The sequence below is a fragment of the Haliaeetus albicilla genome, chromosome 5 (genome assembly GCF_947461875.1).
Source record: "Haliaeetus albicilla chromosome 5, bHalAlb1.1, whole genome shotgun sequence".
In the NCBI taxonomy this organism is placed as follows: domain Eukaryota; kingdom Metazoa; phylum Chordata; class Aves; order Accipitriformes; family Accipitridae; genus Haliaeetus; species Haliaeetus albicilla.
Window position 1 is genome coordinate 50,687,234 of NC_091487.1, and position 14,465 is coordinate 50,701,698.

The window sequence follows — 14,465 nt, forward strand, 5'->3', positions numbered from 1 at the left end:
CTGCCCTGTTACTCTGCTTCCTATGAGTGTGTCTTAGCAGGGCTGATGTCTAGGGGCCTGTATTGTCCAGCAGCTGTTATTTCCCACGGCACCTCTGTCGATGTTTTTTAAAATCTCTGTCTGTGCCATAGCTGGTGTTCCTCTTTCACTATCTGCTATATTAAAGTCTAGTCAATGAATTCCAGCTTTATGTGAGGCCTGGGAATGTCCTGAGGAGGGAGGGGCAGAAAGATATTGGTGAAGAAGGTCCTCATAGTAGCAGGAAAGAAAATAAAGTCACAGAACAAGAGAGCAGACCCTGCCTTGTAGTTCTGCAAGCAAGCAAGCAAAGAAACAAAGATCTCCTGTAGAATAGAATTTTACATGGTGTGAAAGTTCTTGGGTTCCTTTTCCTTTCAGAATTCCTCCAAAGAAGATGAGCGTGAGTTTAGTCCAGCATCCCTTACTGTGGGCTGTAACCGGGTGAGTTTGTTTAAGTAAGGAATTCCTGGCTTGTTTCATTCGAATTGGTCATATGAAGTCAGAAGCTGCAAGGATGACATTGGTAATAGTTTTCCTTTAAAAGTGGCGTTTGGTATTTTCTAGCACGTGAGACTAGGAATTAGAACCACCGAAGAGCAGTAGGTCAGCAATGATTTTGTCTGTAAGCAATTCCCACCCACAGAGCCAGGCTACGTAGCTCTTTCAGAGCTGGGCTGTGAGATGGGAGCCTACCTCCAAACCAGTCTGCACTGCGATTGCTTTGAAAGCTCCCAGGCGTGATGTCAGTCAGAGTCTGGACCGACCTCTCGGTTTCAGGGTCTGCTGTTGGGTGTGCAGGGAGCGTGGAGAGAGCGAGCTTGTGTTTTTGTTCTTGCTGCTGTTTCTGACAGGGGCGCCTGTGGGATCTACCCTTGAACAAAGAACAGGAACTGGTCAGGCTGAGGGTGCGGTGCAGCTCCTGCAGCAACTGGACCAAATGGTAAACAAAGGAAACGTGGAGTCAGAAGGAAGAGGTCTGTCCAGGTTCTGGAGAAGGTACGAATACTGCAGCTACGAGCAGATGCAGTCCTGGCTCTGTCCGAGCCTGTGCCTGATTCTGGCAGTTCAGGTGATTCTACGTTCTCTTGAAGAATGGGTCCCTCTTTTCTGTGGTTAAACAAAAAAGTCTGCCAAGGCAAAGGAGCATTCAGGGGTGTCCTTTTGTCTTGTGGTAAGGTGCAGCATTGCCAGGAAATGTTCCTCTTCTGGGCTGTCTTTGGGGAAAAAACTCCTCATGGGGGACGGGGGGGCTTGAGGGGTGGGGGGGTGTTACTGACCTCAGTCACAGCCCTCATAGGATGTGGCTTTTATCAGCTGCGGAGTGCCATCTTCAGCCCGGTTTCTAAAGGACTTTTACACACTCCCCCTTCTCAAGGGGCCTTCCTGGGAGGGACCTTCAGTCCCCTTAAGGCAAGTATGGCCTTTATTTGGCTGCTTAGCAACTGTGGCCTTTGTAACTTTGACTTCCGAAATGAAAGTAGCCCCCCCAACAGTTGCTGGGCACTGCTGACTAAAGGAGCGCTCTAAAGCTGTCGAAACAAGAGTGGTCTGTTCACTGCACAGCCCATGTTGAACGTTGGCAGTAACTGTTTGATAGGTGGGTTAGTTTTGGAAGGAATAAAACTCCTTGTTAATCCTAATGTATGCCAGTCCCCTTAACTATTGAGACTAGACCGTTACGGCACAGGTTGTTCTTTATGTTTCCTCTACTTTTTTGGTCTTCCTCTGTATTATTTTGTGCTGGGGATGTGTCTTTCTGGTGGACAGAAATTACCTTGTTACAATTCTCAGAGAAGTACTTCTCTACAAAGAAGAAGAAATAATGTGGGTTTTGTTATTGTTGTTTCCCCAGCATAATCTTCTCGCCACTACAGCATCTCTTTGTTGGAAAGAACTGACCTGGAAGTACTAATGGTTGTGGAAAGGTAAACTTGTAGCATGAATGTTGGGTTGTATTGTTTCTTTTGTAATTCAGCTTTACACATTGCTTGTCTCCGCTATTAAATGCTTTAAAATGAAATTCTGCTTTGTTTACGTTTTCAAATTAACATACTGAAGATGTTGGGTTAGAATGTCTTTTTCTTCACAACCTAGAGGTTTTGGAAAAAAGAGCGACAAGCTTTACGATGTTGATCCTTGAGTGTCATAAATCGGGAATTTTACATTTGAAAATCATTGTATGAGACTCTAATAAAACAAGCATCAGCTTGGCACTGTGTGTTATTTTAATCAGTCTTACCCCGGCAGAAAACACACCTTCCCTCCAAGAAGAAGTAGTAGAGGTTTCTAGTCTTGGATGGACTGCTGCCCTATGCTTCACAGCATTAAAAAGGTCAAAATTGGTGAAAATGTTTTGGATTAGATTTTACCACTCTGCTACAAGTGGTGTAATTATTTATGCCTTTGATAGGTAGTGGGATGAGGCTGGGAGTTAAGATTTCAGATGTGCCTAGGGCATGCTCAGGCAGCTTTTTGCCATCACGCTAGCGCATTTGCAATAAAATTCTTCAGCCCTCTCCGGAGCTGAGGCACCGTCAGCACCTACACGCACAATGCTGGTCTAACACATAACACTGTGTTACTGGTTGTTACTTTAGCAGTAGCAATGTGTGGCCGTCTGACGAGGTAATGTGTCTGGCAGAATGAGGCAATGTTCTAAAAGAGTCAGATGATAATGCAACACGGGGTCTGTTTGGCTTGTTCCCACCGTGGTGCACGGATTATCCCCCCTATATGCCTCTGTATTCATTCCCGGACTCCCATCAGCAGTGAAAGAATGCCTTCCCTCCAAGAAGAAATGGGGTTGAGAAACTGGTTCCATTTATGCCGTTCTCCTTAGGCCTGTCCCACAAACCGTGGTACAGGCTGAGTGCACCAGGTCCCTTCTGCTGGGGGGCTGTACAATGAGATGGCCAGCAGTGAGGACCAGGGAATGGCTAGAGAGTTGACCAGATGGAGAACAAGCCATAAATAAGGGAAGATATCCATGAGTTGATCTTCTTTAGCACTGGTTCTGTCAGGAGCAGGAGGATGTCCCGCTTCCCTGATCTTAGATGCAGCTGCATAAGAAAGGGCCTTTACCCTGTAAGAGCTGGGCTGGCTGAGGCTACAACCTACACACAAAGACATTTTGATGTCTCAGTCTGGAAAATGCCATTACAGAATTACGGGCAAGATGCGCATCCATTTTGGAAAATCATTTTAGACGATAAAGAACATGGGTTAATGAAATCTTAACAAAAATGGTTTTTATTTTAACTGGGATAGGCATTCTTTTAACTTTGAGAAAGCACCTTGTTCTTTAAAGCAGTGGCCGCCTTCTGAAAGGAAAGGGAAAGGTACTTAAAGAAGAACAAGCAGAAACAAGCAAGCTCTTCCCTCTCTTCCCCTTGGCATCCCATAAACCCTGGAAAAAGCCACACGCTTGCATCTGTTGTCCTAAAAGCGGATTTGGTACACGGTATGCAAGAGAACAATCTCACACAGGCGGGAGAGATACTGTTTTATTCTGCACAGGGTGCTCCGTGGACTTTGCACAAATCAAGCAGGCCGGATTCATCAGTTGTGTCCCTTTTATACAGTAACAATTGCATCTAATTTATTAAACTACTCCTACCTAATACATATTCAAACTATCTGATGCATGTGCGTAGCATTGTGTAACCCTGACGCATCAGATGCCTTCTCCGCACGTGCGGGGGTCTCGGCTGGCCTTTGGTGGTCTTCTGAGGAGGTATCCCCTCCTCGTTTTGACCGCTCAGTCGCTCTGTATCGGGTCAGCGCTCCATTTTCCTGCCAAGAGGGACGCGCCATCCATGAGGAAGAGCAGAAAGGATCAGCACTGGTGCTCCAGGTGAGGCACCGTTAAACAGGAAGACTAGAAAAGATCAGACTGATCTTGGCTAACTGACTAAATTTAAACCAGGACTCTCTAGCCTACCACAGGGTTTTCTGTATCTGACATCACTTCCAGCGGCACCTGGGCTCGTGGCACCGGTGCCGTATTGCTGGCACTGGTGACTGTGGACCTTGATGCTCCTAGCTGCTGAAGCCAGCGTGATCAGGCCGGAGAGCTCGTGGGTGAGGGAAGTCGGAACTGGGAAAGGCTTCTCCGTTTTTCCTCCTCCCGCAGGACGTTTTTGTGCTACTTACCCGCTCCCTCCCCAAAAGGGGGGATCTCCTCTGCTCCGGTGCTGCTTGTCCTGCTGCTGGCTTTGCTTTATTAGCGATTGACTTTCTTGGAGAGGATAAGTTTGTATGAAAATACTGTATAGACACCCGGTGCTCCTCTGATCGATGGCTGCTGTTACGGCTTGTTGGCAATTACAGTTGCAGTAGAGAGAGAGCTACCTCGCTAGATGCACAGTGTCCGTGTCGTCCCCCCCCCGCCCCCCCCCCCCCCCCCCCCCCCCCGAGGCAATCTGTGGCAGAGCGGAGCGGTTCAGGGGAGGAAGCCCCCATGGCCGTGTGTCGCAGGGGAGGCGAGGGACCCCCTTTTGTCTGCCGCCTCGCCCCCCCCCGGCTGGGGCAGCTCCCCAGGGCTTTGTGCGTGACGCCGCTGTCAGTCAGTGCCCCCCCCGCTGTGAGGGCAGCGCTGTCAGTCAGTCCCGGGGCGGACCAAAGGGGGTCCTCCCGTGCCCCCGCCGCACGGGGGTCGCCGCCAGGACAGAGCCGGCCCCGGCCCCGGCCCAGCCCTGGGGCTCTCCCGCTGCCCTTCCCGGGCGCCAGCGCAGCCTGCCGGGACAAGGGGGACCCGAGGACGGACGGACGGACGGACGGAGCGGCGGGTGGCTCCCGGCGGAGAGAGCTTCCTCCAGAGGAGAGCCCTCGTCTCCGGGAGCTTCCTTGGAGCAGCCTGGGGCCGCTGCCCGGCTGTCACTGCGACTGGCAGTCGGTCGCCGAGGCGAGCTGCCCGGAGCCGGCCCGGCCCGCAGCGGAGCGGAGCGGAGCGGAGCGGCAGGTCTCGGCCCAGGGGCCGCGCCACCCCCAGCCCTTTCCGAAGCGGCCTGGGGAGCGCCGCGGCCAGAGCGGGCAAAGAGAGCCGGGGGCGGCAGTTGGCGGGGAAGGGCGGCGTGCCCCTGCCCGCTCCAGAGGGGAGTTCGGCCGGGGGAAGGAGCCGGGCGACGGTAGCAGAAAGCCACGTCCTCTGCGCTCGCCAGCAGGGACGTGGCGACCCAGAGAGAGCTCCCACGCAGCCTCAGGGCGTGCGAGAGCCTGGCCCTGGGAAGGGCTGGCAGGAGCGGGGCCAGCCCTGTGAGGTGGGACCGAGGGGACGACCTGCTCAGCTCAGCTCAGCCCGCCGGCAGCGCTGCGGGAGGCAGCAGGAAGGGGAAGGCGCACCAGGGACTCTGAGAGCCTCCGGCTGCTGGACCCGTGCTCTGCCCTCCCCGAGGCGGCAACGGGCGCCAGAAAGCACCCGAGAGCCGGGGGGCCCTGGATCCTCCCGCCGCCGGGGGAAAGGAAAAAGGGAAAGGGAAAGGGAAAAAGGGAAAAGGAAAGGGAAAAGGAAAAAAGGGAAAAGGGAAAGGGAAAGGGAAAAAAGGGAAAAGGAAAGGGAAAAGGAAAAAAGGGAAAAGGGAAAGGGAAAGGGAAAGGGAAAAAAGGGAAAAGGAAAGAAAAAAGGACAGGGGAAAGGAAAAAGGAAAAAGGAAAGGGAAAGGGAAAAAAGGGAAAAGGAAAGAAAAAGGGAAAAGGAAAGGGGAAAGGAAAAAAGAAAGGGAAAGGGAAAGGGAAAAGGAAAGGGGAAGGAAAAAGGAAAAAGGAAAGGGAAAAGGAAAAAGGAAAGGGAAAGGGAAAGGGAAAAGGAAAGGGGAAGGAAAAAGGAAAAAGGAAAGGGAAAAGGAAAAAGGAAAGGGAAAGGGAAAGGGAAAAGGAAAGGGGAAGGAAAAAGGAAAGGGAAAAGGAAAGGCAAAAGGAAAGGAAAAAGGAAAGGGAAAAGGAAAGGAAAGGGAAAAAGAAAGGGAAAGGGAAAGGGGGAAAAGGGAAAAGGGAAGGGAAAAGGAAAGGGAAAAAGGAAAGGGAAAAGGAAAAGGCAAAAGGAAAGGAAAAAGGAAAGGGAAAAGGAAAGGGAAGGGAAAAGGAAAGGGAAAAGGAAAGGGAAAGGGAAAGGGGAAAAAGGGAAAAGGGAAGGGAAAAGGAAAGGGAAAAGGAAAGGGAAAGGGAAAAGGAAAGGGGGAAAAAGGGAAAAGGGAAGGGAAAAGGAAAGGGGAAAAGGAAAGGGAAAAGGAAAAGGAAAAAGGAAAGGGAAAAGGAAAGGAAAAAGGAAAGGAAAGGAAAAAGGAAAGGAAAGGAAAAAGGAAAGGAAAAAGGAAAAAAGAAAAAGGAGACCAGGCTGGGGGCAGCAGGCAAACCCCCTCCTCGCCTTCCCAGGTGCCTCTCAACAAGAGGCGTGAGGCTCCGGAGGTGGAAGGCCAGTCCAGGGAGGATGTGGAGCTCGGGCCAGCTGTGCCAGAGGTGTTGCCACGGTCAGAAAGGCCTACCCCCGTATCACGAACGCCTCCCCGAGGAAGCCAGGACAGCTTAGGGGTGTGGGTGACTCCCTTCTGAGGGGAACAGAGGGTCTGAGATGCCGGACAGAGCCTCCTCTTAGGGAAGCCTGCTGCCTCCCTGGGGCCCAGGTTCAGGGCAGCACTGGGAAACTTCCCAGCCTGGGATGGCCCATGGACTATTGCCCACTACTGCTCTTCCGCCTGGGTGGTGACAAAGCTGCAACGCGTGGTCCAAGGGTGATCGAAAGAGTCTTCGGGGCCTTGGGATGGGAATCTGGAACACGGGTTATTTTTCCCTCTCTCCTTCCAGCTGCGGGCAGCAACACTGGAAGAAAGAGACAGACCTGGTCTGTTAATATGTGGGTTGTGGCTGGTGCCCCTGCCAGAGTTTTGGGTTTTTCGATAATGGGGTGGCCAGCACGGCCCCAGGCCTGCTGGTGTCAGATGGGATTCGCCTTTCTCAAAGGGGGAATGGGGGTCTTGGCTCACGAGCTAGCGGGGCTCATTGGCAGAGCTTTAACCTACACTCAAAGGGGTGTTATGGAGGCACACACAGTCAAATCCAACAGGTGTTAAAGCTCAGCTTTATTCTTTAGTAAAAAGTTAGTTAGAACTCCAGTAACATTTTGTAAACCACAGGCTCAATGATGTAAGGGGAATTAATACTACACAGCCGACTTAAGAATTCTTAAGATTTAAAATGATGACTCAAAACGCGCGTATCACTCACCTAAAAGTTGAGGGCTCTCTACCTTGAGGAGTTACCTCAGGCGGCATCCTGACCCAAGGGGGAGTCCCTGACTGCAGATCTGCTGCTCTTGGGAGGACTAATTCCAAAATGTCCTCCAGCGGGATCCTCTTTATACCCTTGTCGAATCTGATCTGCGATCTCTGGTACTGAAAGCAGAGGTCAAAAGACTCTGGGAGATGCCTGGGAGTCACAGGTGGATCCTGGAGAGGAGAGCTTCCTCCAAAAAAGAAAAAAATCTCAAGGATAGCTTCCTTGGAGGAGGCTGCGGCTGCTACCTGGGATCTGATGTCCCTATAATAAAAGGAGAAGGGTGAATGTTAAATTTCCCTGAGCAGAACTAGCACAACAGTCTAGGGAAAAAAAAAAAAATCAAAACTGGGACTATAACAGTGTAGGAGAGTGAGCCGTTTGTCAGACAGGGCTCTGAAATTTAATAGAAGCCATTAGGGCATGTGGAGAACTAGGGGTAAATTGGTAAACTGGACTAAAAGTGCAAGAACGCAGGCAGAGACCTGATGAGCATCCCAGTGATTTTGGGGGATTCAGACAAGCTCTGCTAATAAAATTTTAATGATGCACTTGCAATTAGTGTCCTTGTCGGTCAAATGGCCCCTGATAGCAGAAATTAAAAAAAAAAAAAAAAAGAAAAAGAGAAAAAAAAGAAGAGGAGCAAAGCAACAAGAGGATGATTTATTGGTAGTCGCTTTTGCAAGGAGTTTACAAGTGAGATAGGGATTAGGAAGAAAGATGATCAGGTACAGGGTCTGAACTAAGACCTAGAAAAAGAGAAGGAGAATGTGAAGGAACACTAGAAGAAAATGTTACTATTGTGGAAACCTGGGATATGTGCAGCAAGAAAAATATTTTTCTAAACATGTCCCTGAATGACCAGGGAAGTTAATGGATGAGGTAGTGCGTTTGGCTACAGTGGTCAAGAAGAGGAAAGGGTTAAGGAAGAGGGATGTTAAAGGAAAGAGGAATCAAGTGTATTTGTGTCTGTGCTGAGAGAAGCCTTTGAAGTAAGCAGGGGGAGAGGACTGATGGGGACCAGAGGAACCTCTCCCAGCAGAACCTCTGGTTAAAGCAAAGCTGGGAGATGAGGAAACAGAATTTTTAGTCAACACCGGGGCTACATATTCAGTCTTAAATACACTAGAAGGAAATGTAAGTAACAAAAGCATAAATGTCATTGGTGCAACAGGGACTCGTGAGACCTGGCCATTTTTCAAATCCCTGAAATTTAAACTTGGAAAACAATGGGTTACTCACCAGTTTTTATATTTGCCAAATTCTCTGAAAACTTTACTGGGTAGAGATTTACTTGAAAAGGTAGAAGCTGAAATCAGATTCCAGGACGGGGAGGTTGAAATTTTAATCCCAGAATCTAAATATGTCGAAGCCATAGCCTTGTTGTTACAGGATACAAACCCCAAAAGGGACAAGATACCTTGAGAAATAGAAGATGCAGTGATCCCCATCGTTTGGGCAGGAGAAGTTCCAAGAAGGTCTAAGAGAGCGGAACCAGTAAGAATTGATCTAAATCTAGGATCGTCACTGGTAAGAATTAAACAATACCCTTTAAAAATTAGAAGCGAGAACTGGCTTGGTACCAATAGTTCAAAAATTCTTAAAATATAAGTTGCTAATAGAATGTGAGTCAAAATATAATTGTCCTGATTTCAGCTGGGATAGAGTTAACTGTCTTCCTAGTAGCTGGTACAGCGCTGTGTTTTGAGTTCAGTATGCGAAGAATGTTGATAACACTGATGTTTTCAGTTGTTGCTCAGTAGTGTTTAGACTAAAGTCAAGGATTTTTCAGCTTCTCATGCCCAGCCAGGGCACCTGACCCAAACTGGCCAACAGTGTATTCCATACCATGTGATGTCCCATCTAGTTTAGGAACTGGGAAGTGGGGGGCAGGGATTTGCCGCTCGGGGACTGGCTGGGTGTCGGTCGGCGGGTGGTGAGCAATTGCCCTGCGCATCATTTGTACATTCCAATCTTATTATTACTACTGTTGTCATTTTATTAGTGTTATCATTATCATTATTAGTTTCTTCTTTTCTGTTCTATTAAACCGTTCTTATCTCAACCCAGGAGTTTTACTTCTTTTCCTGATTTTCTCTCCCATCCCACTGGATGGGGGGGGAGTGAGCGAGCGGCTGCGTGGTGCTTAGTTGCTGGCTGGGGTTAAACCACGACAATAATACACCTATCTCACCAGTAAAGAAAGCTAACGGAAAAGATTACCGTTTAGTCCAGGATCTTAGAGCAATAAATCAGAGAGTACAAGATATACATCCAGTTGTTGCAAACCTGTGTACGTTACTAACTACCCTCACCAGTGAACAAAGCTTTTTGCTTTTGAGTGGGAAAATTCTGAACCAGGGCAAAAGACACAATATACTTGGACAGTTCTACCACAAGGCTTCAAGAATAGCCCAACTATTTTTGGAAATCAGGTGGTGAATGAATTAGAGATTTAGAGAAAAGAAAATGGACAGGGAACTGTATTACAATATGTAGATGACATCTTAATTGCAGCGGAATCTTGGGAAATTACTGTGTGTGTACCACATACAGTAGTCACAGTTTCGGAACAAAAAGGGGGGCATTGGTTGTCCCTCAGCCGTATGCTGAAATACCAAGTGGTACTACTAGAACAAGATGACATCGATCTCAAGACCACTTCAGTTACAAATCCTGCAGTGTTCCTCTCCACTGATTGAGCGGAGAGTTCACCAGAACACGATTGCTTACAAACTGTAGAGGAAATATATGCTAGCCGTCCGGATCTTGAAGACGTTCTGTTAGAAAATCCAGACTGGGAGTTATATACTGACGGCGGTGGTTTTGTTCGCGATGGGAAGAGACTGTCAGCATATGCTGTGACGACCTTAGATGGCATAGTAGAGGCACGAGCCGTATCTCCCAAAACATCAGCCCGAAAGGCAGAACTAATAGCCTTACCTCGAGCATTGGAACTGAGTAAAGGGAGAAAGGTTAATATCTGGACAGAGTCTAAGTATCCTTTTGGAGTTGTACATGCCCATGGAGCCATCTGGAAAGAGAGAAGACTACTATCAGCACAAGGAACTGAAATCAAGCGTGCTGCACAAATACAAGAACTATTACAGTGTAGGGTTCAGCGTTCGGAAGATCTTGTGATGTCAGGGAAAGTTAGAGGCTAAGTCGCAGCCTTATGATGTGTCTGTAATCCTGCCTACCCTTGTTAGTATAAAAGGAATTGACTGCGCAATAAAAGGCGGAAGTTGGCGCTCACACTGTGTGTGTTATCTGTCTCTTTCCCTGGTCTGGGGTTGACCAGTGATCCAACTGTGGCACCTTGATATGCAGCGAACGCTACATAATGGTGACCCTGGTGTGATCGGTTGCCTAGGCGACGATGGGACTTGCGCAAGTGATTAAGGTGTTGAAAGTGTTGGCTGATGATGTGGGTGCCCGCGGAACGATTAGGAGGGGCCCCACGGGCGAATGCATCCAATGGGTGCTGCGCCGGGGAGGGATGGGCTCTCCCAGAGAAGTATTAAGTCCCCCAAATTGGGGAGAGATTCGGGAACTGTTGCTCCAGTCGGCATTCGCGGGTGAGCGCGGAGCTGTGGAACGATTACAAGCGTGGGGGAGAGTGGAGGAGGTGGTTACGGCGGGACGGAGAGCTGGGGAGCGTGGGTCGGCGGCGCGAGCTGTTTTGTTTGCGGATGAAGAGCCGGTTCAAAACCAAGGGGGGGCAGTGCCCCCAGGGACAGTGAGTCGGACTCGGACGGAGTGGGCGGCTGTGGAGCGGGGCTCACAGAGCGGTCCATCTCTGACTGAGAGCGTGGACACGGAGAGTACGACAGAGACGGAGGTTCTTCCTGTAGGGACGGCACCAGCGGGGACGGACGAGCCCCCTCTGCGGCGTCCATGGGAGGAGTTACGGCGGGAGGTTCGGAAGGACTTAGGGGAGTGCCTCTTGGACTGGGATCCAGGCGGGGAAGTTAAGGGAGATTTATACCGTCAGTTGAGAGAGTGGGAGGAACGGCCACCCGCGGAGGGGATAACTGGGAGGCAGCGGGGGTTGGAGACTGTGGCAGAGGAGGAAACACCCCCCGCGGGGGAAATCAGGCGCCCTTGCCGGGAGAGCGGACGGAGCCTCCTGAGCCTTTGCCTGAGCCTGTGCCTGCTGAGCCGTCAGCTGCGCCCCCTCCGGCCCCTCCCTCGGCTCCTCCTTTTCCGCCCCCCCCCCCTCCGCCGCCTTGCAGCGGCGCGTGTCAGCCGGCCATGGAATGGCCGCCGCCAGGCGCGGCCGCGGCCGGCCCCCGGGCAGAACCATCCGCCCCCCCGCCCCCGCCCTTTCATCCATCCCGCCTCTCGGAGCCAGAGGCGGTGAAACCAACCGCGCCCGCGATAGACGCGGAGCCGCCTGCAGTAGCCTCTGCAGACAAGAGGGAGAGGCATTGGAGGAGAGTAAAAAAAAAAAAAAGGGATGGGAGGCGTTTCACTGGAAAGTCCTTGAGAAATTAAAGACTTTGTCCCAATGGCAACTGGCACGGCACCGGCGGGTGCTGGAGCCACTGATCCGACAGATTCTGACTAATAGAGTATTACACTTTAGAGGACTAGCGGACATTGAGTCCTTCAGAGGGTTTTAGAACAGCGTGCCTTATTGTATATAGAACTTGCTTTAGGTAAAAAGTGTGTTAAGCATAATTTGATTAAACATAGTGTGATTACGGGAAGATAGTGTGGGGTAAATGTAAAAGTTAGTTAAAGCCAAAATTAGGGGTAAGGTCTATTTCCATTAATAACCTGGGAACGAGGTTGATTGTGTTTCCACAGATGCAGGACCACGATGGACTCCTGTTCGATCTGTACGACCATCATCATCTGGAGCATCATAGATGGTGTGGCAATACGAATACCACCTCAGTCAAAAACTAATGTATAGGTCACCTTGGTTAACATAACAGGTCAAGATTCTCTGTGCACCGCAACCGCATCATAAAGCCCACGAACCAATAGACAAGATGGCTATGACTTGTGCAGCGCGCCTGGCCAGCGAGTGCATGCGTCATAGATTGCAACCGAGGCGGACTTTTGGCACCTGCTGGCCACGTGTGCTAAAACCCGTTCCTCTGCAAATGTATAGATACCGGGATTTTCCGAAGAGCATCGGGCTGGTGTACGGTGAGGCCATTGTTGCCTCTGTGGGGACGCCCACGGAAAGCTGGCACCTACCGATTGCTGGGCTGAGTTCGTGGAGCAAGTTGGCACAAGAATGTATGGATGGTTCGTCTTCTTCATAGTCCTCATGGTCTGGGTCATTAGGGGTAACGGGTTGGCTCAAAGAATTATGGCCATTATTGTAGTTATTGTGATTTTAGTTATTGTAATAATTTTACCTTGTCCAGCTTGTTAAGTAAAAATGGCATCCCTTATAATAGCACTGACCAGGCCATTGTAGAACGAGCACATCGAACTTTAAAGGCCTTACTCGATCGGCTTAGGGAGGGGGAGCAGGAGGAGCCCTCCTGGTTACAAGATAACACACCTGCTCTCCGTACACAGCGTCTTCTGTTAACTGCGTTAACTTCATTAAATCAGACAGTTCGAGGGGACTTGGAAGAGACGGCGGCGCAACGACATTTTACGAGCACGGAAGAGAAAGGTCCTTACCCGTTGGTCCGCATGCGTGACCTTCAGACATGCCAGTGGGATAGGCCGTTTGAGTTGCGTTGTCTCGGGCGAGGGTATGCCTGTGTACAGACACCTGAAGGGCTACTGAAATGGGTTCCTAGTCGTATGGTTCGTCCTGCTTTAACCTCGTAGTGTTTGAGTGTTTTTCCTTACAGATCGCTGTCATCCTTTCCTGGCTTGTGACATCTTGGGTATCTGCTACAAATTTCTGGCAGTGGATGCAAAGCCAACTGGGGGACCCTGATGTGTATCTGGATGACGTCCCTCTCAGAGTCCATCAATACGTGCCTTTATGGGATCCGGCTGTCGGAGCTTGCAGCCAGGAATCCAGGTGCCTCAGATATTAAGCCTTAACATCAGCGCACCAACGATAAACTTTATAGAGTAATAGAAGTAACTCTTTCCAAGCCTTAACTTTCAATCTACCTCCTGTGTGAATTTCTATAAAGGAGCTCTTTGCTCTGCAGGGTAAATGGGACATTTATGGGTGTTTAAGACAGAGTGTTTCAACTTAGTTGTAGAGATATGTTTATACTCATAGTACTTTACATAGTTGTTTCTTTGTGTGGAATTGTTCATAACAATAGAAGCCAACTCGTCATAAGGAGGGGAGAGATGTAGGGTTCGGCATTCGGAAGATCTCGCGATGTCACGGAAAGTTAGAGGGTTAGTCGCAGCCTTATGATGTGTCTGTAATCCCGCCTACCCTTGTTAGTATAAAAGGAATTGACTGCGCAATAAAAGGCGGAAGTTGGCGCTCACACTGTGTGTGTTATCTGTCTCTTTCCCTGGTCTGGGGTTGACCAGTGATCTAATCGTGGCACCTTGATATGCAGCGAACGCTACATTACAGAGCATTCAAAAGCCAATGGTGGTAGCAATAATGCATTGCAAAGCCCACCAAACAGGAAAAAAACCACCAGAAATAGGTAATCAATTGGCACATGAAGCTGCCAAAGAGGCTGCAGAAACAGGCATCATGGCATTATTACCAGAAAAATAAATAACTTTACTGGAAACACCACCTAAATATGATAGTAAAGATGCTAACTTAATAAAGGCCTTACAGGCACAAGAACAAACAGATGGGTGGGCTGTCACACCCACAGGGCAAATAATAATCCCGCCCTCATTAATGAGAGAAATTGCTAAACGAGAACATAATAAAGAACATTGGGGAACTGAAAATTTAGTAAAACATCTTCAAAAGATAGTTATAAGCCGAGCAATGACAGAAATTATCTGATCTATCATGGAAAAATGTGAAATTTGTTGTAAAAATAACCCAAATACCAGTAATAAAATAATTTTGGGGGTTACAAAGGGAGGAAATTCCCCAGGAGACTATTGGCAAATTGATTTTACAGAACTGCCTAGAAAAGGGGGATATAGATACATTGTTCTTCTAGTTGATACTTTTACTGGATGGCCAGAAGCTTTTCCCTGTCACACCAACAGAGCTAGAGAAGTAACTAAAATCTTGTTGAAAGAAATTATCCCGAGGTTCA

General features: G+C 49.2%; 1 long non-coding RNA gene across 1 annotated transcript; it reads left to right on the forward strand.

Annotated features, from left to right (window-relative positions):
- The first annotated feature begins 354 nt into the window (after window positions 1-354).
- LOC138685343 (uncharacterized) lies at window positions 355-1,956 on the forward strand. Its single transcript, XR_011324574.1, has 3 exons — window positions 355-462; window positions 873-1,090; window positions 1,874-1,956. It is a non-coding gene; the product is annotated as an uncharacterized lncRNA (long non-coding RNA).
- The last annotated feature ends 12,509 nt before the right edge of the window (window positions 1,957-14,465 follow it).